Below are 25,889 nucleotides of genomic sequence, written 5' to 3' on the forward strand. Positions count from 1 at the left end.
TTGTCAAGACATTCATGGATGTCTAATAAACGTATAAATGTCCCACGCACTCAGTGATTTAATGCACGCTCCCTGCATGTATTGAGGCTGACTGGGACTGTAGCGAATAAGCATGCGTAGCAGTACAGTCGAGCACCTCCGCTCTTCGTACACCGGGATAGTCTTCAAACAGCGCTTTCAAAACGGAGTAGTGATGTTCGGTCGAGGTCAAGAAAGCACTAGAAACTATGAAAAGGGGGAAATCAGCTGGAGAGGATCAGATAACTACAGATTTGCTGAAGGACGGGGGGGGGGGGGGGGGATATCGTGCTAGAAAACCTGGCCACCCTGTATACGCAGTGCCTGGTGTCATCGACGGTACCGGAACCATGGAAGAATGCAAACATTATCCTCATTCACAAGAAAGGGGACTCTAAGGACCTTAAAAATTACAGACCAATCAGCTTACTGTCTGTTACGTATAAGGTATTTACTAAGGTAATCGCTAATAGAATCAGGACAACCTTAGACTGCAATCAAGCAAAGGATCAAGCAGGGTTTCGGAAACGGTACTCTACTATCGATCATATCCATACCATCAATCAGGTGATAGAAAAATGCTCGGAATATAACCAGCCCTTATACATAACATTCATTGATTACGAAAAAGCATCTGACTGAGTTGAAACCTCGGCGGTGATGCAGGCATTGCGAAATCAGGGGGTAGACGAGCCATACATGAAAGTGCTGGAAGATATATATAGCGGCTGCACAGCAACCATAGTTCTGCATAAAGAAAGTAACAAAATTCCCATAAAGAGAGGTGTTAGGCAAGGAGACACAATCTCCCCAGTACTATTCACAGCTTGTTTAGAGGAAGTATTCAGAGACTTGGAATGGGAGCAGTTAGGGATAAGGGTAGATGGAGAATACCTCAGTAATCTGCGATTTGCTGATGACATTGCCTTGCTAAGCAACTCGTGGGATGAACTGCAAATAATGATTGATGACCTAGACAGGAAAAGTAGAAAGGTAGGCTTGAAAATCAATATGCAGAAGACTAAGGTAATGTTCAACAGCCTCGGGAAGGAACAGCAGTTTACATTAGGTAGCGAAATACTGGAAGTAGTAGGCGAATATGTCTACTTAGGACAGGTAGTAACCGCAGACCCGGACCACGAAAAGGAAATAACAAGAAGAATACGATTGGGATGGAGCGCATTTGGCAAGCACTCGCAGATTATGACTAGCAGCTTACCGGTATCGCTCAAGAGGAAAGTATACAACAGTTGCATCTTGCCTGTACTCACCTATGGGGCTGAAACGTGGAGGCTAACCAAGAGAGTTCTACTTAAGTTGAGGACAACCCAGAGGGCTATGGAACGAAAAATGGTAGGGATAACATTAAGAGATAGAAAGCGTGCAGAGTGGGTCAGAGAAATAACTCAAGTTACCGACATTCTAGTAGAAATTAAGAAGAAGAAATGGACATGGGCAGGACATGTAGTGCGAAGAGAGGATAACCGATGGTCGCTGAGGGTAACAAACTGGATTCCAAGGGAAGGAAAGCGTAGCAGGGGGCGGCAGAAAGTTAGGTGGGCGGATGAGATTAAGAAGTTCGCAGGGGTCAAGTAGATGCAGCTAGCACAGAACCGGGTTAAGTGGAGAAATATGGGAGAGGCCTTCGCCCTGCAGTGGGTATAATCAGGCTGATGATGATGATGATGATGTTCGGTCGAGCGCATCGGGCATGGGTAAGCGCGCCGCGAGATCATGTGCCGTTGGTCTCTGGCCGAGATGTCTTCATTACCTGATACGTATGATAATGCGCACATCCGCAAAAATAAGCTTGAGTGTACAAAGTGTTTTCAACTAATCTTGAATTCATACCTATAAACGAAGTACCCAGAATGAGCATCAACAGCTGTCTTAATTATTTCCTTTAAAAGCTAACCATCTCTCGCTGCCTCAGTTCCAGGCAAAAGGAAGAGGGGAAGGGAGTGTAAGAAGGTTCAAGTTTATTTGCCCGCTCTTTTCCAGCTCTCAGAAGAACCATGCACTTTCCGAATGACGTCACTCGAAAGGCACACTACTGATTCCAAGACATGCCAGTGGGGCGCCTCACAAGCGAGGTCGTCACCAAATAATTTTGTGCCAAAAAGCAACACGAGCGGCAATACTCAGGGAAGATTTTTTTCTTCCCCTACTGGGTCGCATTCAGTAGCGAAACTTAAAACCCCGCCTAAGAAATTGACGGCCGCGTTTCGATGAAGGCGAAATGCAAAAGCAATGAGGCAACGTGATGTGCGATGTGAGTTAACGTTAAAAATACGCAGGGGATCGAAATTAATCCGAAGTCCTGCTATACGGCGCCTCTTTCTACTTTTCGTCTTTCACTCTCAGCTTCCTCCCTTCCCTCATAGGGCGGTTGAGATTCGTGACGCTGTATCATTACAAGAGCAATCTTGAAAAAGAAGAATGAACCGGACCGAAGCCCTTCGCCCTCTCCTTTCTTCGCTCTCATGTTTGTTCATGTCCCGCAACATTATTGATCCTTACTGACTCTCCCAAATTTTCATACTTTTTTAGGTTGAGATGTGTTTTTACTTATCAGGGTGTTTTAAAACTGCTTAATAACATCAGGACCGCTTCCGCCAGCGGCCCTGATGGTGTACCTACCTTTGTTTTAAAATCATGTGCGAACGAAATTGCTCATTATTTAGTCACCTTGTTCCAAACATCGCTTAACTCGGCATGTTTGCCAAATGACTGGAAAAATGCTAATGTTGTCCCAGTGCATAAAAGCGGTTCGAAAATGTCTGTTGTTAATTACCGACCCATTTCTCTGACTAGCGTGTGTTGTAAAACATTGGAACATATAATTTACAGTGCAGTCATGAAACACCTTGACTCTCATGACTTCTTTACGCCAGTTCAGCATGGCTTTAGAATGGGTTTTTCCTGTACCACCCAGTTACTTGAGTTCAGTAATGATCTGTTTTCCTCTTTTGACCACGGATATCAAATTGATTGTGTATTTCTGGATTTTAAAAAAGCCTTTGATTCTGTACCTCATGTGCTATTATTACATAAGTTACGTTGCCTTGGTCTGCATCCCAATATCCTCGACTGGCTTCATTCATATCTCCAGGACCGCATGCAGCGTGTTGTAATTAACGGTTGTAACTCCGATTCCGTAAACGTCTCCTCAGGTGTGCCCCAGGGGCCTGTCCTTGGACCCCTTCTTTTTCTCATCTTTATTAATGATATTGTTCTTGACCTCACCTGCCAAGTTCGGCTATATGCTGACGACTGTGTGCTTTATCATGTTGTGGAAAGTTCTTCTGACGCATTAAAACTTCAGCGAGACTTAAATCTTATCCAGCACTGGTGCTCAAAATGGCAAATGTCTTTGAACATTTCAAAATGCAAGCTTATCTCGTTCACTCGTAAGCGTTCCCCTCTACCGTCCTGCTACTCAATAAATAATGTTCCCCTGCAAAAAGTTTCTGAATATAAGTATCTCGGCGTATATTTCACCTCTAACCTTACGTGGACGAGACAAGTTGAGCATATTACATCGAAAGCCTGCAGAATGTTTAATTTTTTAAAGCGTAATTTCAGCAAAGCGCAGTCAAATGTCAAGCAGCTCCTGTATTTCACTTACATAAGGCCAATTCTTGAATATGCATGCCCTGTATGGGATCCCCAGTTTATTTACTTATCAGACATGCTCGAACGCGTCCAAAATAATGCTGCCAGATTTGTGTCTAATAATTATAATTTTTCATCTAGTGTCACGTCTATTAAACATCATCTTGGTTGGGAAACTTTAGCTCACCGCAGAAAACATTTCAGACTGCAGATCATGTATCGCATTTATTTTGGAAAGTTCAGCATTGACAAAGACCGGTACCTGCTTCAACCTCACTTTTTTTCTAGACGACTTGACCATCAGTGGAAGATCCGCGAAATAAAATGCCGGACAGATGTGTACAAAACCTCGTTTTTTCCACTGACGATCAATGAGTGGAACCGGCTGCCAGCTGGCATCACTGAGTGTTGCACTGAAAATTTATTTCGGGCTTTTTTATCGGATGTGTGACGTGGCGCCCAGTTCTCTTGCGTGTGTTTCCTTCATTACTTTGTTTTTTGAGTGTTTTCATCACTTTGTTCGTCGCGCAGTTGCCCCCTTTAGATGCATGTTTTTCTTTCCGCATTATCACTTGTGTCCTGTTATTTTCTTATTTTCTTCATTTTTATGTATTTTATCACTGGCGTTCCCAGCAAGATTACGTGTCATCTCTCCCCCTGCAATAATGCCTTCGGGCGCTGCAGGAACTTGTAATAAATAAATAAATAAAAAGTGTACCAAAAGGTGAGATCATTACTGCGCCTCTCGTTTCCTTAAAGCCAATTTTATTATTTTTTTTTTGTAGCAAGAACACGAGAGGCTGCCGGTACGCCTGCCTTCGCTACAACCTGTGAAGCCGGCTGCTGCGGGGACGCCGAGAAGCGCGGGTGCTGACATCACATGGTGGCGTGGAAAGCTGACGCATGAAATAAAAGAGCCTTGAGCTCGGCGTACAAGCGCTACTTGCACGTAAGTACACGTCACTTCGCTGACATGCTCACGAAATTTCCCGCCCGCTCTATGGATTAACTGACTAAACTCGATGTCTGGTTGAGCTAGGCCCCTGAAAAAAAAAAAAAAAAAAAAGGACGCTCCGTATAAGAAATGGACCTATATGGCTTCCGAAGAAACAGCGACTGCATTCTGTTAGTGGATGCATGCACCCGCGGGAAGGCCTTTTGCAAATAAAGAATACACTGTATGCCCTCCTTAAACAGGGAAGGATATGGTTTACTTTTAAAGACAAGACGCGCTGCTTGGAGCTGTCTTTAAAGCGTTACAGGTTGCTACGGCAGCTGTCTCCCAGCCACCCTCGGCCAGAACCCAATTAAGCCTCGTCGCCCAACCTATAGGTTACGAGTCATAAGGATAGTGATCTATGTTAACACTGGCTGATTAAAGGGGTTTCAGAGACAACAACTTGGGCTCTCTTCTGAAGCATCTGTCCGCTAAAATTCAATGATAAAATGATCCTTATCCACTTAGTTTCATCATTCTCCTCAAAGGCTAGATTCCGCATGGCTTTCCTTCACTCAGCGTTTAGTTACTGGGCTGCTGGAACTGTTTTTGTCTAGCGTTGAAGGGGTCCGTCTTACCATGGTATTGCCCCGCGGAAGACAAAGCAAAGCTAATAATAACACATAAAGTTCGCTGTTAAGTACCTAAACTGGCACGATGGCTACATCCGTCGAAACACAATGCACGTGGCATGCTGACGACTTGCTTTCAGTGGTAATCCAACTGCCTGGGACGTTCCTGTTCAGCGGACAAAGGCCGGGCCATGCAGATAGGGGCCGATACGCTGCTTTCGATAAGACACCATTAGGTACCTCGCGCTCAACCCAACTCCTTTGTTCAGCCGTTCCAGAAATCTGTTATTCCTTCCCTGAGCGAACTCTGCGTTGCTTTAATATGTCATATTTTTTTTTTTTACACATCCCGTTGCGGCATGGCGTTCACATTTGCAGATGCCACTTTTCAGAAATATTCTCGAAGCATCCAGCTTAGTTTCCAGAACCTCAGTGATGCCGGAAGAGTTTTAACCCCTTGATAAATACAATGACTGGGCTATTTCACAAATACAAATAGAAATCGCTTTCCCAAACCAGTATATAGAGATGAACGTCGCCAAGTTGCTCGGTGTGTAAAGTATTGCTGCTGTTGTTTGGTGCTGTCACTTTTTCCTTCTTTCGAAGTGTAGTATATACTACTAAAGTTTATTGCAGCTGATTGTGCTTTTTGCGGGAAGAGCACCGGACAATAAATAATTAAGTTGACAGAACGTGTCTTTTTTTTTTTTTTTTTTAATGCGACTGCAATTCCATGAAGCTCGTTTCGCGGCGTGCGTGAATTCCTAAAGGTTTTGAGTCGCTTCCATTATCAAGGCGAAAGTCATACGTCTGACGAGAAGAACATTTGTCGCCGGAAGTGGTCCGCAGAGCGTGGTCACTTGGAGTGGTACCATGCCGTTTGAATTCAGATTAGAGAGAGAGAGAAGGTAGGGGGTTCGAGTTCCAGAATATGGTCGAAGATTTTAGCCCCAAATTAAGATCTAGGGTTTGAAAATGCTCGAGTTGCTCGCTCGCTTCACAGTTGCCACAACAATTAGGACGTCAATCGTTGTCGAGCCACCGTAGCGACTCTTGTGGCAGAGGTGCGTTAATGCCTCCGGCGCGTCATTCGCTCTTGAAGCATCTCTAGAGAACCTCCATATGGCGTCAGATATACCCCCTTCAGTATTAAAACTGACACAACCTTTCTTCGTGCAGCGTTTTGGGTGGTGTCGCACCATTTCGTGCCCCGCGGTGGTGGTGCAGTGGCTATGCTCTCGACTGCTGTGCCCAAGGATGCGGGGTCGAATCCCGGTCGTCGCGGCCCCCTTTCGATGAGGCGAAAAGCAAGGCACCCGTGTGCTGTGCGGTGTCAGTGCACGTTAAAGAACCCCAGGTGATCGAAATTTTCGAAGACCTCTACTGCGGCGCCTCTCATAGCTTTAGTCACTTTGGAACGTTAAACCCTATAAACTAAAGCATAACCATCATACCATTTCGCTGCTTAATTGGCACGCACCTGCTAGTCGAGTTAGTGATAGGGATTAGAACCGCATGTTGTGGCGCTCGCCACAGGAGGAAGAGTGGGAATTGTAGCAAGACTCCAAGCTGGGCTTGTTGGTTCATAGTTACTAAAAAGATTTGCAGCGCTAAAAGACGACACAGAGAAAAAAGATGCCGTCCTGTGCATCTTTTTTCTCTGTGTCGTCTTTTAGCGCTGCAAATATTTTTAGTGGGAATTGGACGTCGCTACGTGAGAGAACTTTCGCCTTCATGTACGTAGGTGGTACTAAGCGTCTGAAAGCTTTTTTTTTTCTTTTTGACAATTAGGTGGCTGTAAGTACACGTATTGAAATATCTTTCTTGGTAGTAGATAATAGTGAGTGTCTGGTGAGTATGTACAGATTGACTTTCGTGACTAAAATGCTTCACAGACACATGCCCGTGTAGCGCCGTGAAACCTATAGATACGAGCTGTCTGTGGGCCAAATTCTCAAAACATTTCGCACAGATAAGTGGTCCGGAAGAAACGGTATGATGGCCGGGGCTCCGGCGAGTCATGAGCCATTCTTACATGCCAGCTCGCGCTTTCACGCCGTCTATATCGGGGCAGCAGACACGCATTGCGCGCTGACCCTTAAAAATGTTCATTCTTTGCAGATATAAGTTGTCATGTCACTAGGCTAGTTAGTGTGTTCGATTAAGGCGGTTTCGCTGACAAGATCGGAGCTACATTTTACGAAAGTCATACTAAAATCAATGAGTAATAAATTGCTCACGCAAACTGCAGCAGCCTTATTGAAAAATTACTTTTCGCCTTCGTTGTGAAAGCTTCTATTTTAAGCATGAAATGCTCTTTAGCTGCAATTCTCGCCAGTTAAACTCAAACATCTTACAGAGCTGACTGCCACACTGACGTGAATTGTTCTCCCGATGGAGATAAGGTACGAGAAAAAAAGTGCACCAAGATACAAAGATGCATCAGAATCCCCGCCGACTCGAAACCAGTACAGTGTTCGGCTGACACCTTGGGCTACTTGGCCATCGCGGTCACTGATTGGTCGACGTGGTTGTGACGTCATGAGGCCACATGACATGGCCGAGTTGGCAGGAGCTGGTAAGTCGGGCTTCGCATTGGTGATTGAAGGGTGACATGGGAATCGAAACCGGGACACATGGATCTCTAGTCAGGCATGCTATTCTTTGGCCATGGAGGCACGCGCATGGGGTTGTATTTTAGTAAGTGCGTGGGAGGAGAGGCACACATTAAGGGATTAGTGATTGGAAGAGTAGTTAAGGGCCATGTACGCGAACAAAGATCCGCAAGGGATCCGCATGCGAGAGGAATTAACACTATCGTGCCCTATCCTTAAAGGCGGAGCTTAAAGTTTTCGAATTATGTTCATTCTTTGCTTCCTTCGGTGTTTTTCGCTAACGGTCAAACGACGCCGATGACAACATCGCAGGATTTTCTGCGCAATAGGACGCCTTACGCTACCGCGCAAAAAAATGCTTCCAACATGCATTGTTTTACATATTAACCACCCATACTAGCCCCGCCAGGGTAGCGCAGTGGTTACGACGGTCGACTACTGTTCCTAAGGATGCGGGATCGCATCCCTACCTCGGCGGCCGCCTTTCAATAGAGGCGGAAAGCAAAGCACCCGTGTGCTGTGCGATGTCAATGCACGTTAAAGAACCGCACGTGGTAGAAATTTCTGGAGGCCTCCCTTACGTGTCTCCCATAACCTGAGTCGCTTTGGAGCGTTAAACCCTCCAAACCAAAGCTAACCACCCATTCTAGCGATTAAGTGCAGGGATGGACGAGGCTACTTATTCCGCATTACTCGGAAAGGAAAACGCGTGGCGGCCCTTCAAAGGCGCCGGCAATGACCACGTGCGGGTAGATGTGGTGACGCGTGCCAGAGTAACGCATAATGGAAGGCCTAAAATCATTCCAATAATCTTCGATCCCCCTCCATGCCTGGTATGATACAACACTGGTCGTACAGGGGCTGGACGGTGATATTTCTGCAACCAGTTGATGGTGACCGATTACTCGGGAGATAACATGCATATGGAAATACTGGAACGCAACACTGGCTTGAAGCCGGGACGAGCAAATGCACGGCTGGTCGGCAACGGCTACTTCATGCATGCGGACGCACACGCACGTGAAAAGACAGCCAAACGCGGCGCTAGCAGCAAATTGGGAAAGCAAACGAACTCCGAGGAGGATTTAGATATAGCGGGTGTAGTAGCATTTGAAACCCGCTTTAGAATATGCTACCCTGATTTCTGCACGCCTATTCGCTTCGTCGAGGAAGCGTTAAAAATTCTTCACCGGCTTGAACCCTTCCAGTGTTATCTTGCCCACTTCTCCGGCCCTTGCGCCTCTAGTACCTTTTAGAGTGCTATTTTGTATCTCTTCCTACACAAACACAAACAGAGGGGGAACCCGAGAGCGCCAGACAAGACATGCAGCACACGTAATCTTAATTATATACGCCTGCGCTATGCTAAATGTCTTTAACGAAACCATCTCCATGTGCGCCGTGCACATAGCTGGATGTGTGCTCGCTACTCCAAGCAAAGTCCGGCGACACCTCAGCGTTCAGGTGTTGTCGCTCTGCCAAGAATAGCGACCCACTTTTGATTCCCCGTGGACTTCGTCCAGGCAACCTAATTTTGTGAATGAGCAACGCAGTGGGGACTACTCGGTGTGAACGCGTTGTGTGCTTCCGCTTCGAAAGCAGGCCCGTAGCTAGGGCACAGCAAGTTGCCTCAGCTTCCGAACGTCACTTGCAAGCAGTTTGGCTGATAATGACTTTCCGAGGGCACTATCAGCCAAACCACTTGCTTATGGTCCGAAACCTATCTCGCGGCTTCCGACTGCTCGGCGAAAGCGGTCAGCAGACAAGCGCTGTTTGTATACATAAAACAGCCCCATTGACGCCCAGGGCGACACAAAAGGTGTCTCGAGAGGACTAACAAAGAGAGCGCGCTCCGCAGGAGGTGGACCTGAGGGAACTACAATCGAGTTTGTCATTCAGGACAATGAACCTGGAGAAGGTTTTCATGCGGTAACTACTGTCATGGGTATTACGTTTAGGACCATCGCTCAAACGTTATATAGTTTGACAAAAGTAAGGAAGGAATGCGTAAACAAGCAAGCTTCTTGGCCAAAGTCCCTGGCATTCGTTCACGCATTTTTGTTTTCTTCTTGTTCGTTTCTCGAGTGAGCTCGCCTTTGCGATTACCGACTTTTTCTCTCTCATTCAAAGCTGGCGCCGCTAATGCGGTGAAGAAAATCAGAAAGGAAGTTGGAGTATTCCCACCTCTCGAGTGGTGTATTGTTTAACTTGTGCCCGATAAGATCGCCATGCACGCAGCTCGGAAGGCCGCTGTATTTAGGGACTGAGTGCCGAAATCGGCGTGCCACTCCAAGTCGGCGAGATATCGCGTAGGTTAACGTGGTCGAGCGCAAACGCAATTTTGTATTTTACTTGAAGCTGCGCGCACGCGGGCGTTCTGCAGCGGAGATTAGGCTACTCACTATAAGCGCCTCGGCGCCATAGCAATGACTATGCCAGAAAACTTTCTCTAAAGCCGAAAGCGGCTTTATGAGCTCAACATCCCTCGTCCTGAGCCTGTGATGAGAAGCTAACCGACCATGATTCCTGGAGCTGGTTCAGGCCTTTGTTCAAAAAAGATTCAGAACGGATCAACGTGGAAGGTGCCTTCTAATTCCTAGATCCAGCCATGCAGGGCCGCACACGTTGAACTTTTTTTCCCTGGTGAATAGGGAAAGAGAGGCTGCCGACGGAACTAAGCCTCGCGATACGTACCCGAATCCGTGCACATCATTATACGTGTCCTCAAAAGCGATCGTAAGCATGAAAAAAAAAAAAAGAAAAAAAAAAAAAGCTGACAATGCTGCGACATCCTCTTCGATCACGTTTATCTACCTGCTCCGTGCGTTATCGCGTGCTTTCAGGACAGGATGCGACCGTCTTTGGTCATGCTGTTGTCAGGTGGAAGTGCATGAGACAGCGAGACGAGTAGAAATGAAAGAAACCGATAGCAAGAAAATCAGTTCCCAACAGTAAAATACGAGCTCGTGGGAAGGAGCTAGTACTTGCACAACTCGAGGATCGCGAACGTGATGCGCACAACGCTACCTAATACCGAGCGTCGCTTGAACGTGTTCGAGTGCACCTTTTCGTTCACAATGAGGTGTTCGCCTCGGAGGCTCCCGTTTTCCTCGTGGTATAGTTAGCGTGCTGAAAACTACAGAGACACGCCTGATGTAGTATAGGCAATCCACATCCGCATAGAAATACAGATGCGTAAGCCAATGTGTCTTATCTTGGTTTTAATTTCAAAGGTGCACCAGTCGGCTTGGTCGTCTATATATTCCATAGAATATGAGAAGGGACCAATGGAGGCGCTTTCTTTCAGTAACCTAGCAGTTGTCGCGTGGTGCGGCGAACAATTGCAAGGAACGCAGGACAAGGACAAGAAATCGGAGTAAGTTATGAAGCAATGCTAGAAAGAGCGCGAACGCGCTGGCTTTTCCTGAACTTTCAGCGCCCGCCGAATCAAGGGCCCGAATTGGCGGAGAACACTAAGCTCAAAACAAGAATCAAAGCAGGGTGAAACTTTTGCGAGACATGGCACGGCGTTATACTTGAGATGGCCAGCAGAAATTTCCTATCTAGTCCTCATGACGACCGCTTGATTTTGGTGAAGTTTAGCTCATTTAATGTTTTTTAGTGGAAAAGCACTGGTCCGAAGTCTACTACACCGAGAAAAATCTGGTCATGCTCGTGGAGCAGTTGTGACTGGTAAACACCTGCATAGCAGCTGTATAACAGTTGCATAGCAACATGCTGCTGAAGCAACAAGTCCAGCAGTACGGCGCAGCCCTTGGGCAGCAAATCAATCATCATCAGCCGGACTATACCCACTGCAGGGCGAAGGCCTTTCCCATATTTCTCCACTGAATCCGGTTCTGTGCTAGCTGCATCCACTTGACCCCTGCGAATTTCTTAATCTCATTCACCCACCTAATTTTCTGCCTCCCCCTGCTACGGTTTCATTACCTTGAAATCCAGTTTTTTACCCTAAGCGACCATCGGTTATCCTCTCTTCGCACTACATGTCCCGCCCATGCCCATTTCTTCTTGATTTCCACTAGAATTATATTAACTCGAGTTATTAAGGCGAAACCCTGTCTAGGCTCATGGAACATACTCCCGTGCGCGAGAGTTGTGCGCGAAAGTTGTGCGCGAGATCTGTGCGCAAAATCTGTCATATTCCGCAAGATTCCGCGAGGTATGCTCTTGTCTAGAGTTCCTGACATCTGCTATCCCACACCTGAACGCGCGCCAAGGAACGCCACACGAGAGGAGCGATGGTGTACCGTCCAAACATACCTACAGGAGAAAGGCTGACAGATACGGTGCCTTTCTTTTCCTGTAAACCAATTATAGTTATATGTAACACTGCAAAAAACACCGATAAGAGGCAAACGATGAGAGGAAGGGTAGGCTTTCGCCATTCTCCTCTTAAGAAACATCTAAGAGACCCTCTATTTTTTTTTTGTGACCCACTCTGGGAAGGGGGGGGGGGGGGGGGGGGGGAGGGGGCGCTTCCTATCTCTTAACGGTAAACCTACAATTGTTCGTTCCATAGTCCTCTGCGTTGTCTTCAACGTAAGTAGAATCCTATTCGTTAGCCTCCACGTTTCAGCACCACAGGTGAGTTGAGGTAAGACGCAACTGTTGTATACTTTCCTCTTGAGCGATACCGGTAAGCTGCTAGTCATAATCTATGAATGCATGCTTGCCAAATGCGCTCCATCCCAATCTTATTCTCCTATCTCTCTTTCATGGTTTGGATCTGCGGTTACTGCCTGGCCTAAGTAGGCATATTCGCCTAGCTACTACTTCCAGTGCTTCGCTACCTATTGTGAATTGCTGTTCCTTTCTGAGGTTGTTGAACATTACCTTAGTCTTCTGCATATTGATTTTCAAGCCTACCTTCCTGCTATTCCTTTCTAGGTCATCAATCATTCTTTGCAATTCATTACCTGAGTTACTCAGCAAGGCAATGTCCTCAGCGAACCGCATATTATTGAGGTATTCTCTATAGACACTTATCCCTAACTGCTCACATTCCAAGTCTCTGAATACTTCCTCTAAGCAAGCTGTGAATAGTACTGGGGCGATCGTGTCTCCTTGCCGAACACCTTTCTTTATGGGAATTTTGTTACTTTTTAATGCAGAACTATGGTTGCAGTGCAGCCACTATAGACACCTTCCAGTATTTTCACATATGGTCGTATACACCGTGATTTCGCAATGACTATGAGTGCTGAGGTTTCTACTGAGTCAAATGCTTTTTCGTAATCAATGAATGCTGCGTATAAGGGCTGGTTATATTCCGAGCATTTTTCTATCACCTGGTCGATGGTATGGATATGATCGATAGTAGAGTACCGTTTCCAAAAACGTGCTTGATTCTTTGTTTGACTGCAGTCTAAGGTTGTCCTGATTCTATTAGCGATTACCTAGTAAATACCTTATACGTAACAGACAGTAAGCTGATTGGCCTGTAATTTTTCGAGTCCATCGCGTCCTCTTTCTTATGAAATAAGATAACGTCAGCGTTCCTCCATGACTCCGGTGCCGTCGATGACACCAGGCATTGCGTGCACAGGGTCGCCAGTTTTTCTACCACGATATCCCCTTCGTCCTTCAACAAATCTGTAGTTACCTGATTCTTCCCAACTGGTTTTCCCCCTTTTCATAGTTTCTAAAGCTTTTAACCTCGTCCTTCGTCACGGGGATACGTCTGACGGCCTTTCGCTACCGCCAATCTCGTTACTGTCTTGACTACTTTGGCTACTGTAGAGATCAGCATAGAACTCCTCGGCTACTTTGACTATATCTTGTCCATATTCGTGATGACATTTCTCGCCTGTCCCTTAGCGCATGCGTATCATTTTTGCCTATGCCCAATTTTCTCTTCACCGCTTTAAGGCTGCCTCCGTTCTTTACAACATGCTCAATTTTGCCCCTTTTTTTACTTCCTTATGTTGACAACATTACGCTTATTGATTAATTAGCTTTGATATCTCTGCCAGTTTTATCCTTTCTGTTGTGTTGGAAGTTTTCAGTCTTTGGCGTTTTTTAATCAAATCTTTCGCCTACTCAGACAGTTTACCGGTATCCTATCCAATTATCGTATACCGTCCCACTTCTACCGCGCACTCAGTAACGATATCTCTGAAATTATAAGGCGGAAGCCTTTCTAGGTTCATGGAACGAAATCCCAAGCGTGAGAGTTGTGCTCGAGATCTGTGCGCAAGATCTGTCATATTCCGTGAGATTCCAAGAGATTAGTTCATGTCTAGCGTTCCTGCGAACACCACGCGACAGGAGCGATGGTGTACCGTCCAAACGCACACTTTCCGGATAAGTTGTGACAGATACGGTGCCTTTACTTTCCTGTAAACCAATTACAATTATATTTAGCACTGCATCGAAGGCCGATAAGAGGCAAACGATGAGAGGCAAATGATAGGAGAGGAAGGGTAGGCTTTTGCTATTCTTCTCTTATGAGACATTCAAGAGACCCTTTAATTTTTGTTCATTGCTTCTACGTTAAGATTATCACCCTCGGTTAAAGCTGAATATCTTTTCTGTAACAAAACTCCCGAATTATTCTTCTCTCTCGCTCACTGCTAATTTGTTGAAGGTCTTCTTTTTTACTGATCTGTTCCGTTCCCTCTTCAGATCTAGACTAATTCGAGGCCTTACCATCCTGTTGCGCGAAATCAATAAATCAAAAGGAAATCAATAAATGATTTAATTGGTAACAAAGGCGCGTCTAATTCCAGCCAAGTAAATAAAGCTAGGCGACTGGAGAGCAAAGCCTGCGCAACACAGCATTCGTTACGGTATTGAAATTTTAGCCTAAAATTATCTGCCTTTTTTTTTTTTTTCCTAGAACGTTCAGTACAGCCATTATTACCGTTTTCGGCGTGAGACAGTGCAATACAAATTGACTTAGCGGGCAAGCTAGTAAGTGAGCGAGCGAGAAAACTCTCGTGGTTTCTTGGCAGACACGAGCGGTATTAGAGCTTGTTGGTTTAAATATCCTAATGACAACCGAAAAAAATTTCTTTTTCATTAAGAGTGATTTCAGTTTGCAACGCAGCGTGAACGATACGTGGTTCAACATCGTCAACGTATTGAACGTTTAACGACAAAACGTATAGCCCCGTCGAACATCCCGATCACCATAATGTGCATTTCTGGAAAATGAGCAGCTAAGAGACACACTTGTTTTTCAAACTGCAAAACATTGCCTTGCATGGACGCCTGGTGAGGATTGCGAACACCGAGCGAAAATTTAGCTCGGCCAGAAACTTGGAGCCACAAGTAACCTTCCATGCCTCGTTTTTGAACACAGTGCAGAATTGTCGGTCGTAATCAGGTAAAGCAAGTGTAAGGTACGAAACTATTAGATGGGGAGCACGCGAGATATGCAAACGCCTGAGGTTACAACCATACCACTGGATAGACCGTTTCGAGTTTTTGACACGAAATATTCGCCGCCAAATTTTCATACTCTTCATCTCGAAGGCAGCTGTCCTTCAAGTATAGTGTCGTGAACAATCACAACCGACCGTTATTTAGCCCAGTTATGTTGACCGCAAATGGCTTTGCGTATAGTGGAGGAGAATATTGTGAAACAATACCTGCAGTTTTTAACTTTTCAAACGAGCCAAGTGTTCGCAAATTATTTGCAACGCTGCCACTGGCATACTAATTGTCAACATTGCCAAGTTCAATGAAAAAGGAAGGCAGAGTCGACAACTTCCAGGAAGCTTCGAGAATTTGAGACGTCTCAGTAATGAGCACTATGAGCAAGCCAGGATGGCGTAATGCGTAAGGTGGCATGGCTTCGATTGCATCGATTTTTAATATTATTGTTTAGAATGTATTTTGAAACAACTGAACCACAAATGAGGGCTGTTTATTCGCTCTCTAGTAAGTAACGGAAATGATATTATTGCTTTCCTTGTGACTAGTTTATAATTTGGAAGAATGAAAAGAAAAATGACTGCTTGGAAATACTGTGAAATAACAATACTGGAAATTGCCGATACCGGTCACGCTTGGGTAAAGGCGATGATTTCTACAGTCATTCTGAGGGTATAATTTGCCCACTTTGATGTTGATTGTTTTTTTTTTTAATGTCGCTTAAAATGAATTGAAATGGGCTGAGCGGTGCCGTATATTGCTCATCACTTTTGGTTAGTTCAGAGTTTCAGTAGTGGAGATGTCATCATATTCAGTAAATGTCAACCACGGCATAAATATTTTATGCCAAAAATAATACGAAATTGTCGCTCTGGGTGTCGTAAAAGTCTAAAGTTAACAATTTCTACATACTCTTGTGGTGGATGCTCCGTTTAACGCCATATTCATATTTCATGTACTTTTCAATGCCCCGATAACAGGTGAGCGCATAAATAACCGGGGGACCATTGATACCAGGTGTAGACACAACATGCGCACATGTTTTTTTTTTTTTTTTGCAAGAAGCATCAGTACATACTTGATTGAAGAGAAAAAGTTGCACGTAAACACAAAGCCTGCATTATTTAAGCGTACACAGCAGTCTTAAGCAATTAAAGGGCACAATTATAACCTGATAGGTCCCCACGTTAAGTGCTTAGAGGATGCGGGCATACCGCCAAATAGCACTTTTGTCGTTACAGGGCTATTGCAGCAAACTCACAAAACAAAACTTGGGAATAAATAATGTTTCAATCTATATTATTCGATGGAAGCAAACAGGGTAAATCAACTGAAATACTGAGCGGTGCCTCCTTTCTGATCTGCATATGATGTCCCTTTCGCGAATTTAAGCATAAGCGAACCTGTATCAGGAGCAATGATATTTAACCAAACAGTTATTAAACCATGATCCCTCCTGGCTTTCATCTGAAATACCCAGATTTCGCTACACGCCCGTCCTCTCGAGTCAGTGAGGCCGCCTCGACCGAGAGGTCGAACGCGTCCGCCTATAGAGGAGCCCTCCCGGACATAGTAGCGAAAATCAGCAGTTGCGCGTCTCCCGTAGCGACCACTATACACTACCACTGACTCGCTGCCAGGTGTGAACCATTCACGGTGATGCTGGTCACGAAGGAGACGCGGTGCACTCTCGCAGGGAGCACGACTAGGCACGCGGAGCCCATCGGAACCGGCGTGCCCGCTGTCCCTTCTCAAAGACATCGGCGCTAAGAGGATGACGCAGGCGCAAGCATCACAGTGAGGGAGTGCATGCGAGTCCAGCGGCGGCAAGGGGTGACCCCTGCGGTCCTTACCCGGTCCTTGGGACAGCGCCCTTCGGTCGCAGGCCAGTCGAAGCGGACCCGGTGCGAGCAGCGTGCGCGACTGCGGCCCCGCGGCTCTTTTCGCTTGGCCCGGATCCCAGAGAGCAAGCTTTATTTTGGGCTGCCCCCTTTCCCCTGGAAATACTTACGCTGCTCTGAGCCCCGAGTGCGCCGACAATCGCGTCGGCGACGCCGCCGCCGGTCCTTGGCGCGAGCCGCGGCCATTCTCCGGGCACCGAAAAAGACCGCTCGCGATGCGCGCTTGCGCGACGCCGTGGTCGAACACGTGCGCTAGCACGGACCACGCTTGCCCGAGCACGAGGCCGCGGCGGTGGAATAACGCCCACACGTGGCACAGTGGCGTGCACGGTGAACTGCAGCACCGCGCTTTCTTGCAAGATGAACGTGCTCGCTTCCGCTCTAAGTAATGCTCATTGGACTCGTTTCGAGCAGATCAAGCATGATCTGCTGACTGTGCTGGAAAAACATTTCTACCACCTACACGTAGATTCGCCTCTACTCAAAAGCAGCAACAAAGCTATTAAAATGCTGCGGAGAAAAACCGAATCCGGAGCTATTATCGTGCAGACATCGAAATACCACGTGGTTTCTCATTACTCGGGTGCGGCACAACCTTGCGCAGAAAGCGAAGCTACTCCGAAAGCTACGCTCAGCCAGTCCGCAGGAAAGATGCAGAAACGGGTTGAATATGCAAAGGCTCCAATATAAGAAAACGACTTGTGAGTTTGACGGGGAAGTGCAGGAACTCAGAGAAAAGCAAAACTTCAGAAAGGACGAAGCGCACATATTATTTCGCCATAAAAAAGCTCGATAATAAGGAAGTGTGCGGGCTTCCCAATTAGCTTTATTAGGCTTCACGAACGCCTAATAAAGGTTTTGAAGTCGCGAACATTAATTTCATATAAACAGGGATGACAGATATGGTAGAAAAGACTTCGCCATGTAGTTAAACAGCTTCTAATTTGTTTTGCGAAAAAAGAAAAGCGATCAGAACTTACCGAGTTCAGATTGTTTCAAAAGAAAATTATAGCATGCCACAAAATGTTTCAAAACGAATGGTGGCCACTCATTTTGTTCAGTGTCCAAGTCCAGCTTTCTTGAACACCACATTCAATGTTGAGGCAACTGTGAAACATTGCATGGAACTGTTATGAGTGCATTGATGGAATTGGGGTAATATTTGGATGTATATGCGAGCATAGCTTTTAAAGTCGGTTTAGACTACAATAGAAAAGCAATGGGGCGGGATTCTCATATTACATGGCAGAAGACAACAAGCGTCTGGAGGGGGCTAGGGTCTGCGGATGTATTGATTGCTCCGGAGCAATCTTACGACATGCGAAAAAATGCATTAATAATCGAATGGCCGTTAAAGCAGTGGTCTTGTCCAAATTTTATGCGTTTGCGTAGCCGCACGTATTTATCTGAATTTATTCTTTTTTTTTTTTTTTTTTTGCAATTGTTGGACGATCAAAGAAAAGAGAGATGCTGTGCGCGACTAGTGCTGCGGGCACGGCCCGTAGTTCGCTGCATGAAATTGCTTACAGATTTGTGCCACAATTTATAGAACATCTGTGTCGGCCCATGTTTCTCCTGTGTAAATATATAGTCTCCTTGACGAGGAAGAATATAGCCACTTACCAGTGCAGCGAGAAAAACAAAAGCGGCATAAACACGTTAAGCGTTATGTAACTCTTGTAACTTTCGCAGCTGGGGCGATAGGGGCGGTAAAGGCTTGTTCGAAGTAAAGGGTGAAGGCACTTGAAAGCGATGCAGTTTTGAAACTCAGCTCCGACCGAACGCATCTCAGGCCGGAGTTTACTTCAATGCAGCAAGCTGTGGTCTCAGATGGTTCTTGAGAAAACAAACTGGCCAAAAACTCGACGTATATTGATGCATTTGTATCAGCAGCGCGCACACAGTCAGAAAAAAAGAGAGAAGGAGATAGGACAGAGCGCTGAACTGTCAACTTTATTTCAAGAAAACTGAAACCTGCACTTATATACACACGCCGAGTAAAACACTACCAGCGGGATAATCAAAGTGACAGTGAGGACGCGCTTCTTTTTTTTTTCTCAGGACATCTAAAGATGCATCATCGCTAAAAACCACTAGACAATGAATTCCGTGACGCACAGCACAAATGTCAAAAAGATGGAAAAACAAGGCTGAGAGGCGCAAGAACGACAAATGCAAAAAAAGAAAAGTTGAAAAACAGGGTTGAGGGCGCAATGATATTAGAACATGACAGGTGAAACGGTGAAGATATTAGCGGAACGAGGGATGAGCGCCAAAAATTAACACGGCTAGAACTAAAGAAGAGCAACATATGAAGGGGGCCTCTAAAAACCAAAAGAAGTCAGATAAAACCAGAGAGAAAAGTGATTTATTTTTCAGATCATGAGATGGAAGGGGTGCTGATGCAACCTTCCCTAAGGGCTGAAATGAAGGAGACTTCAACACTCATGAACTCCCAGAAGAAAATGCTGTGCAGTTTCTAGAGGTAAAGATGTTTTCGAAAAAAAAAAAAAACACGTGTGCTGTTATTTGAACCAAGAGCCAATAAGCCTGTCCTCCCCTACCACTCAGCCCACTCAAAACTGGTCAGTTTTCTTGAAATAACGCCGAAAGTTCAACGCTCTGTCCTATCTGCTTCTGTCTTTTTTACTGATTGTGTGCGCGCTGCTGATTCAAATGGATTACAACCAACTAGCTCGACAGATCGCGTTATTCGTGATATTGATGCGTGCTATTCTTACCTCATGCAACATGCTTTTCGTTGTGAAATTAATCCTGCGCCAACCACCCCGGCTTGTCGTATATGCTCATATGTCGTATTCACAAATGGCAGGCACAACAAAACCGCGGCAGCAGCTGTCAACATAGGTCTTTCGTCTCACATGGGACGTTTATGTCAGAATCAGCCTGCCAGGACCCTGGTATTCACGTTGCTCCTATAGGCCACTAAGGCACGTTCATACCGCTTGGTTAAAGCGAGGATTTATATATGGGCTGGTAGCCTACGCTATCGCGTTAAACCCTTAAAGGCGGAGCTTAAGCGTCCCCCATATTTAAATGCAAAAAATTAAAAAGCACTGCAGAATCTGCATTGGAGTAATGGGAAAGCACGGATGCTGCTGTTGGTTGCTTCTGGTTGCTTCTGGTTGCTTCTAGTTGCTTAATTCACTTCTTTCTTACCCATTTTAACCTTTGGTACTTTCAAATTTCACGCCAATCCCTCCTTATGCCCTTTTTCGACTCTACTTCCTGTTGCGTGACGTCACATCATCTACGTCACATTAATTCACTTCTTGTTTACTGATTTCATTCTTTGGTACTATCAAATTGCGCGTCAATCCCTTCCTATGCCCTTTTTCGGCTCTACTTCCGGTTGCGTGACGTCACGTCCTTGTCGTCACACTAATTGACTGCCTTAATTAACTACTTAAGTCTTTGGTACTTTCAAATTGCGCGCCAATCTTTTCCTATGCCCTTTTGGACTCGACTCCAGGTTGCGTGAAGTCACATCCTTGACGTTACCTTAATTGACTGATTTAATTAACTATTTTAGTATTTGATATATTCAAATGTGGCGCCAAGCCATTAGCTGATAAGACCATTTTCGCCTTTGCTTTTATATTTTCTGCCTCTAATTAATTACCGAACTAACTTATTGGCCTAACTACTTTTCGGACACAACATTACTTCAGCCTCTATCGATTGACATCACTCATTAACCTCTACCACTTCTCGATTACTCACAACTGCTTGGACAATTTTTACATATTTTGTCTGTAATTAATTATCTAATTAACTTATTGACCTAATTATTTTTTCTGACACAACATTACGTCACCCTCTATCGATTGACACCACTCATTAACCTCTTCCACTCCTCAATTACTCACAACTACTGCGGACACGATTTTGCTGACGCGGTCTGCGGACAGAAATCCGTGAACATAGCGAAGTAATGCTTTCGCATTAAAACGCCTTTACTACTACCAACTAAAACACCGGTGAGCTTTGATGCGTTAACGGAACGCTGGTTCAGAGGAACGCGCTCCAACAGCGCCTCCATCGACGCCGCTGCCGTCGCTGTGCAAAACTGTGCGAGACGGGGGTCGTAGTAACCGAGGTGTATATATCTCCCCAGGCCAGCGTTGAAATTGCCTTGCGGAACTAAAAAAGAGTTGGTTGTCGTGACAGGGGACTTTAATAAAGGCAAAAACTCCGCCTTCGTTCAAGCTGTAGAGGAACGGTTTCTACTCTAGTCGAGCCAGCTCCAACCTCAAATCACCACACATTGGGGAATCAGTTTAGACTTGGGTTTACACAGAGCCTCGGTAGATACAGAACATGTCGTAAGCAGATTGGAAACCAAGTCCCGCTACACTGATAATCACGGCGTCATCATTGATATAAAGAATAAAAGCCTAGCCGTTACCTGAACAGTGTGCCTTGTCTATACAATAGAGCTAAACCAAACGCTTATAGCCATGCAGCCGTTGCTTTCGCAATTTATCTAGGGTTAACCATAGCTAAACCACAGCCAACATTTTTTGTTCCCTTTTGGCCATGTTTACGCAGGCGCGGACAAGCTGAGAAAAGAATGCCTTCATACTGAGGGCGATTTTTTTTTGATGCTCAGATATTGAAGAGCAGCTGCCATATTTGCAGGATAATTTTGCGGTTGCCGCTGAGGACACAAGTAATGCGCCCCAGTTATTAATTAGACTGTTTTATTTGCTTGAGCACTTCAGAAGTTTTGGTAGAAAATGTTACACGAAAAGAAAATAAATTTTAAATATATGTATTGATTCGGTTCATGTATAATCACTAAATAGATCTCCGTTTTTGCTACAGTGTAGATACTTGAGAGAACCAATGGCACATTTCCATGGCTACATGTCTTTCGACAATCATCATCATCATCATCATCATCATCATCATCATCATCATCATCATCATCATCATCATCATCATCATCACCACCACCACCACCACCACCACCACCACCACCACCACCATCATCATCATCATCATCATCATCATCATCATCATCATCATCATCATCATCAGCCTGACTATACTCGCTGCAGGGCGAAGGCCTCTTCCATATTCCTTCAATTAACCCGGTCCTGTGCTAGCTGCATCCACTTGACCCCAGCGAATTTCTTAACCTCATCCGCCCACCTAACTTTCTGCCGCCCCCTGCTACGCTTTCCTTCTCTTGGAATCCAGTTTGTTACCCTAAGCGACCATCGGTTATCCTCTCTTCGCACTACATGTCCTGCCCATGTCCATTTCTTCTTCTTAATTTCTGCTAGAATGTCGGTAACTTGAGTTATTTCTCTGACCCACTCTGCACGCTTTCTATCTATTAATGTTACCCCTAGCATTTTTCGTTCCATAGCCCTCTGGGTTGTCCTCAACTTGAGTAGAACTCTCTTGGTAACTCTTTTTCGACAATACTGGTAAGTCAACTGGATGTAATCGTGGTGGCACCCATGTTGAGTCTAGTAAATCAAATTTTATGTCCTGGGTTTAGATTACATTACTCATGCATGCTGTCATTAGTCACCTCTAGAACCGAAACATGGAGGACCACGCAGAAATTCCTGCTAACACCACGATAGGACAGAGTAGTTAGAAATTAATAGGTAAAGGATACTGTTTGTAACTTTGAGAGACAAAAATATAGAAATTGTCCCTGATTACAACAGAAAAAAAGTTATCCCATCATGTACAAGTGATTCCATTATGGTGAAAAGAAAAGCTTGGACTGGATATGTAAGGACGGAGCACCTGGCCAGGGGAAACCTGTATCCGTTAGGACACAGGTGGGTACCCAGTGCCGCTATGGTTGATTTTTTTTACTCACATTCTATTTGCTGCGCGTGGTGATGTATGTACACTAATGAGCTATAGGTATTTACCGTGTTTACAAAACATGCGGCCACTGACACTGCACTAGTTTGGCAGAAAACAATTAGACTCGTATTAGTGCTGGTCTGCTGTGTTGAATAAGTGGGCTGCATAGAATAATACCGATGAGTGAATGGGATTAGGAAATCTTTCAGTAGGGAGCAGAGCGGGGAGGCTGTGACCACGGCTAGTCAAGGTCATTCGGTTGGCTAATCTGGATAAAAATGGCTTCAGATGACATACATACATACATACATACATACATACATACATACATACATACATACATACATACATACATACATACATACATACATACATACATACATACATACATACATACATACATACATACATACATACATACATACATACATACATACATACATACATACATACATACATACATACATAAACACACACACAGACAGGCAGGCAGGCAGGCAGGCAGGCAGGCAGGCAGGCAGGCAGGCAGGCAGGCAGACAAACAAACAAACAAACAAACAAACAAACAAACAAACAAACCCCTCTGAGATGGGTAGGATGAGGAACATTATAAAGCAACCCCGCCGGGGTGGCGCAGTGGTTACGGCGCTCGACTACTGTTCCCAAGGACGCGGGATCGAATTCCGGCCTCAGTGGTCGCTTTTCGATGGAGGCGAAAAGCCAGGCGCCCGTGTGCTGTGTGCGGTGTCAGTGCACGTTGAAGAACCCCAGGTGGTCGAAATTTCCGGAGTCCACCACTACGGCGTCTCTCATAGCCTGAGTCGCTTTGGGACGTTAAACTCCATAAACCAACCAAACTATTATAAAGCAGTCATCGCCGGTAAGGCAAATGTTTGACGCAGCACGGGCAGCAGCGCGGTAAACTGCACACGACGCGGACAGTTCGAATAGCGGACAGCAAAAATGAATATACGGCGATAGACCGAAAACGCTAGGAGGACAGGAGAGAGTTGAAGACACGTGGGTGTATGTTATGGTGTTGGAAGCGGGGATAGGAATTCAGGGTGAAAAGGAACGTTTTTCGGAAACCAAGAAAAAAAAAAAAAACATATAGAAAGGCGGCCATGCGGATGTTCCAGTCGAGGCAAGTGCTAGTTAAAAGAGCGCGAGATGAGCTCTCCAGAATGCCGCTGACGTACAGCGTGCTCGTTTTGCTGTTTGCTGATACATAGGCTACGAGTTGCCTTTGTTGCGAAGAGTAGCAATATGCATCCTCAAAGCGGGAACACAGCCAAGACTTCAAATGTCACAGGGAAACCATTTGAAAGAAATACATCTGGAGCTTAATTTCAAACGAAGCTTTTATATAATCGACATCACCGATTCATTGATTTATTGCTCAGTAGAATGAAAATGACGTCGAATTACGTTGCTCACATGATCAAAAATAAGTCACGATGTCAGGAGGCACTGGCTCATATGTAGGGTAGGTATTTGTAGACATGTATAATTGAGCGCAACTGCAGATAATGGAGTTTTTTTCCTGCCGCTGTGACTCAGTGGTTATGGCGCTCGGCTGCTGAACCCAAAGACGTGGGATCGAATCCCGGCCGCGGCGGCCACTTTTCGATGGAGGCGAAAAGCAAGGCTTCCGTGTGCTGTACGATGTCAGTGCACGTTGATGAACCCCAAGGGGTCGAAGTTATCCGGAGCCCTACACGGCGGTGTCTCTCATAGCGTGAGTCACTTTAGGGCGTCAAACCCCATAAACCAAACCTATATTATACTTTTCTCCTAAAAGAGTGCTAAACGAAGCGCACTAACGCCGAAGAGAGGAATGAAACAAGTTTAGTAACTATGCAATGCTCACTTTGCCTCAAAGCAGAGTGCGCACAACACGGAGTTGAGGGAGAGGAAGAACTGCCCACTAGGATTGATCTAATTTCGCGCAAGCCAGATCAAGCCACCTTGAGCATATATTTCATTCAAGGATGTGGTCAGAAAAGAGGTAAAATGAAAAAGTAAGGAGGTGGGCAAACAGTAAGGGAACTAACCGTCGACACGCTATACAAAAAGCGCGAAAAACAGCCCAAACGTAAGTGTACACTGCCACAGTACGCGCGCATTTATTTGACTGCAGTGCAAGGCAAATAAAGGCCCACTTTATCTGACACTCTAAGCAGGCGTCTTTCAAAAGTGATTTACTTTGCTATCGATTGCATTATCGGCGCGCCAACTTGACAGTGTGGCTACTTCGGCGGCCGCCTTTCCTCCCGCACGCCACGTACAGTCACTGACCGAGGCCGCGAAGTGTGGTGTACGAGGCCATGTGCTTGCTGCGTGTTCGGATCGCTAATCTGCGATGAATTGCGCCTCCGCTGTGAAGAAATGGAAACGTTTTTATCTACATGTTCCAGTACAGCGGGTCACTTTTCGAGACAGCGACCTGGCAATCGGCTGTTTGTAAAAAAGTTTTTGCTTTTTTATAAAATTGTTCTTGCTGTTCGATTCTTGCTTCATGGCTGACTACCGTGATTGCGAGCAGTGGTTGATGAAGAGAAATTACAGGCACGATTCCTATTCTTAGCTTTGAGTATATATGAAATGAATTTCGGAAGCGGGCTTTCTCCTTAGCAGGTGATTTGATAGATTTTTTTTTTTTTTTACTTCTTCTGGATCTTCGAGTTAGTCAGAAACGTTCGAGTTCGTGTTGCTCACAACTTTGTTCAGCTGTACAAATTTGGCCGAATTCTAGGTGTTGCTGATCGGAGACATATAGATTTCAAATTTTCGCGGCACCAATAAAATGTATCAAAATTTTACCATGTCTTTGATAACTAGCATAATGTGTTAATAGTACATTTGCCTAATGGTTTCTGTCTAATTCTTCACATTTTGGGCCTTAAGTCGTTCA

The 25,889-nt window shown here is 45.3% G+C and overlaps 1 protein-coding gene across 2 annotated transcripts in view; it reads right to left on the minus strand.

Annotated features, from left to right (window-relative positions):
- Nucleotides 1–25,889, minus strand: part of LOC146202806 (uncharacterized) — a 149,120-nt gene that overhangs the window by 73,270 nt on the left and 49,961 nt on the right. Inside the window, exon 1 of one of the 2 annotated variants that reach the window (XM_084588347.1) lies at nucleotides 17,072–17,190. The exons of the other annotated variant lie outside the window; for it this stretch is intronic. The gene's annotated coding sequence lies outside the window, so the exon portion shown is untranslated. Of the gene's footprint in view, nucleotides 1–17,071; nucleotides 17,191–25,889 lie in introns of those variants that run through there. 2 annotated transcript variants of the gene reach the window in all.

Source organism: Amblyomma maculatum, chromosome 1 (assembly GCF_055883805.1).
Source record: "Amblyomma maculatum isolate TAMU_Amacu chromosome 1, ASM5588380v1, whole genome shotgun sequence".
NCBI classification, from domain to species: Eukaryota; Metazoa; Arthropoda; class Arachnida; order Ixodida; family Ixodidae; genus Amblyomma; species Amblyomma maculatum.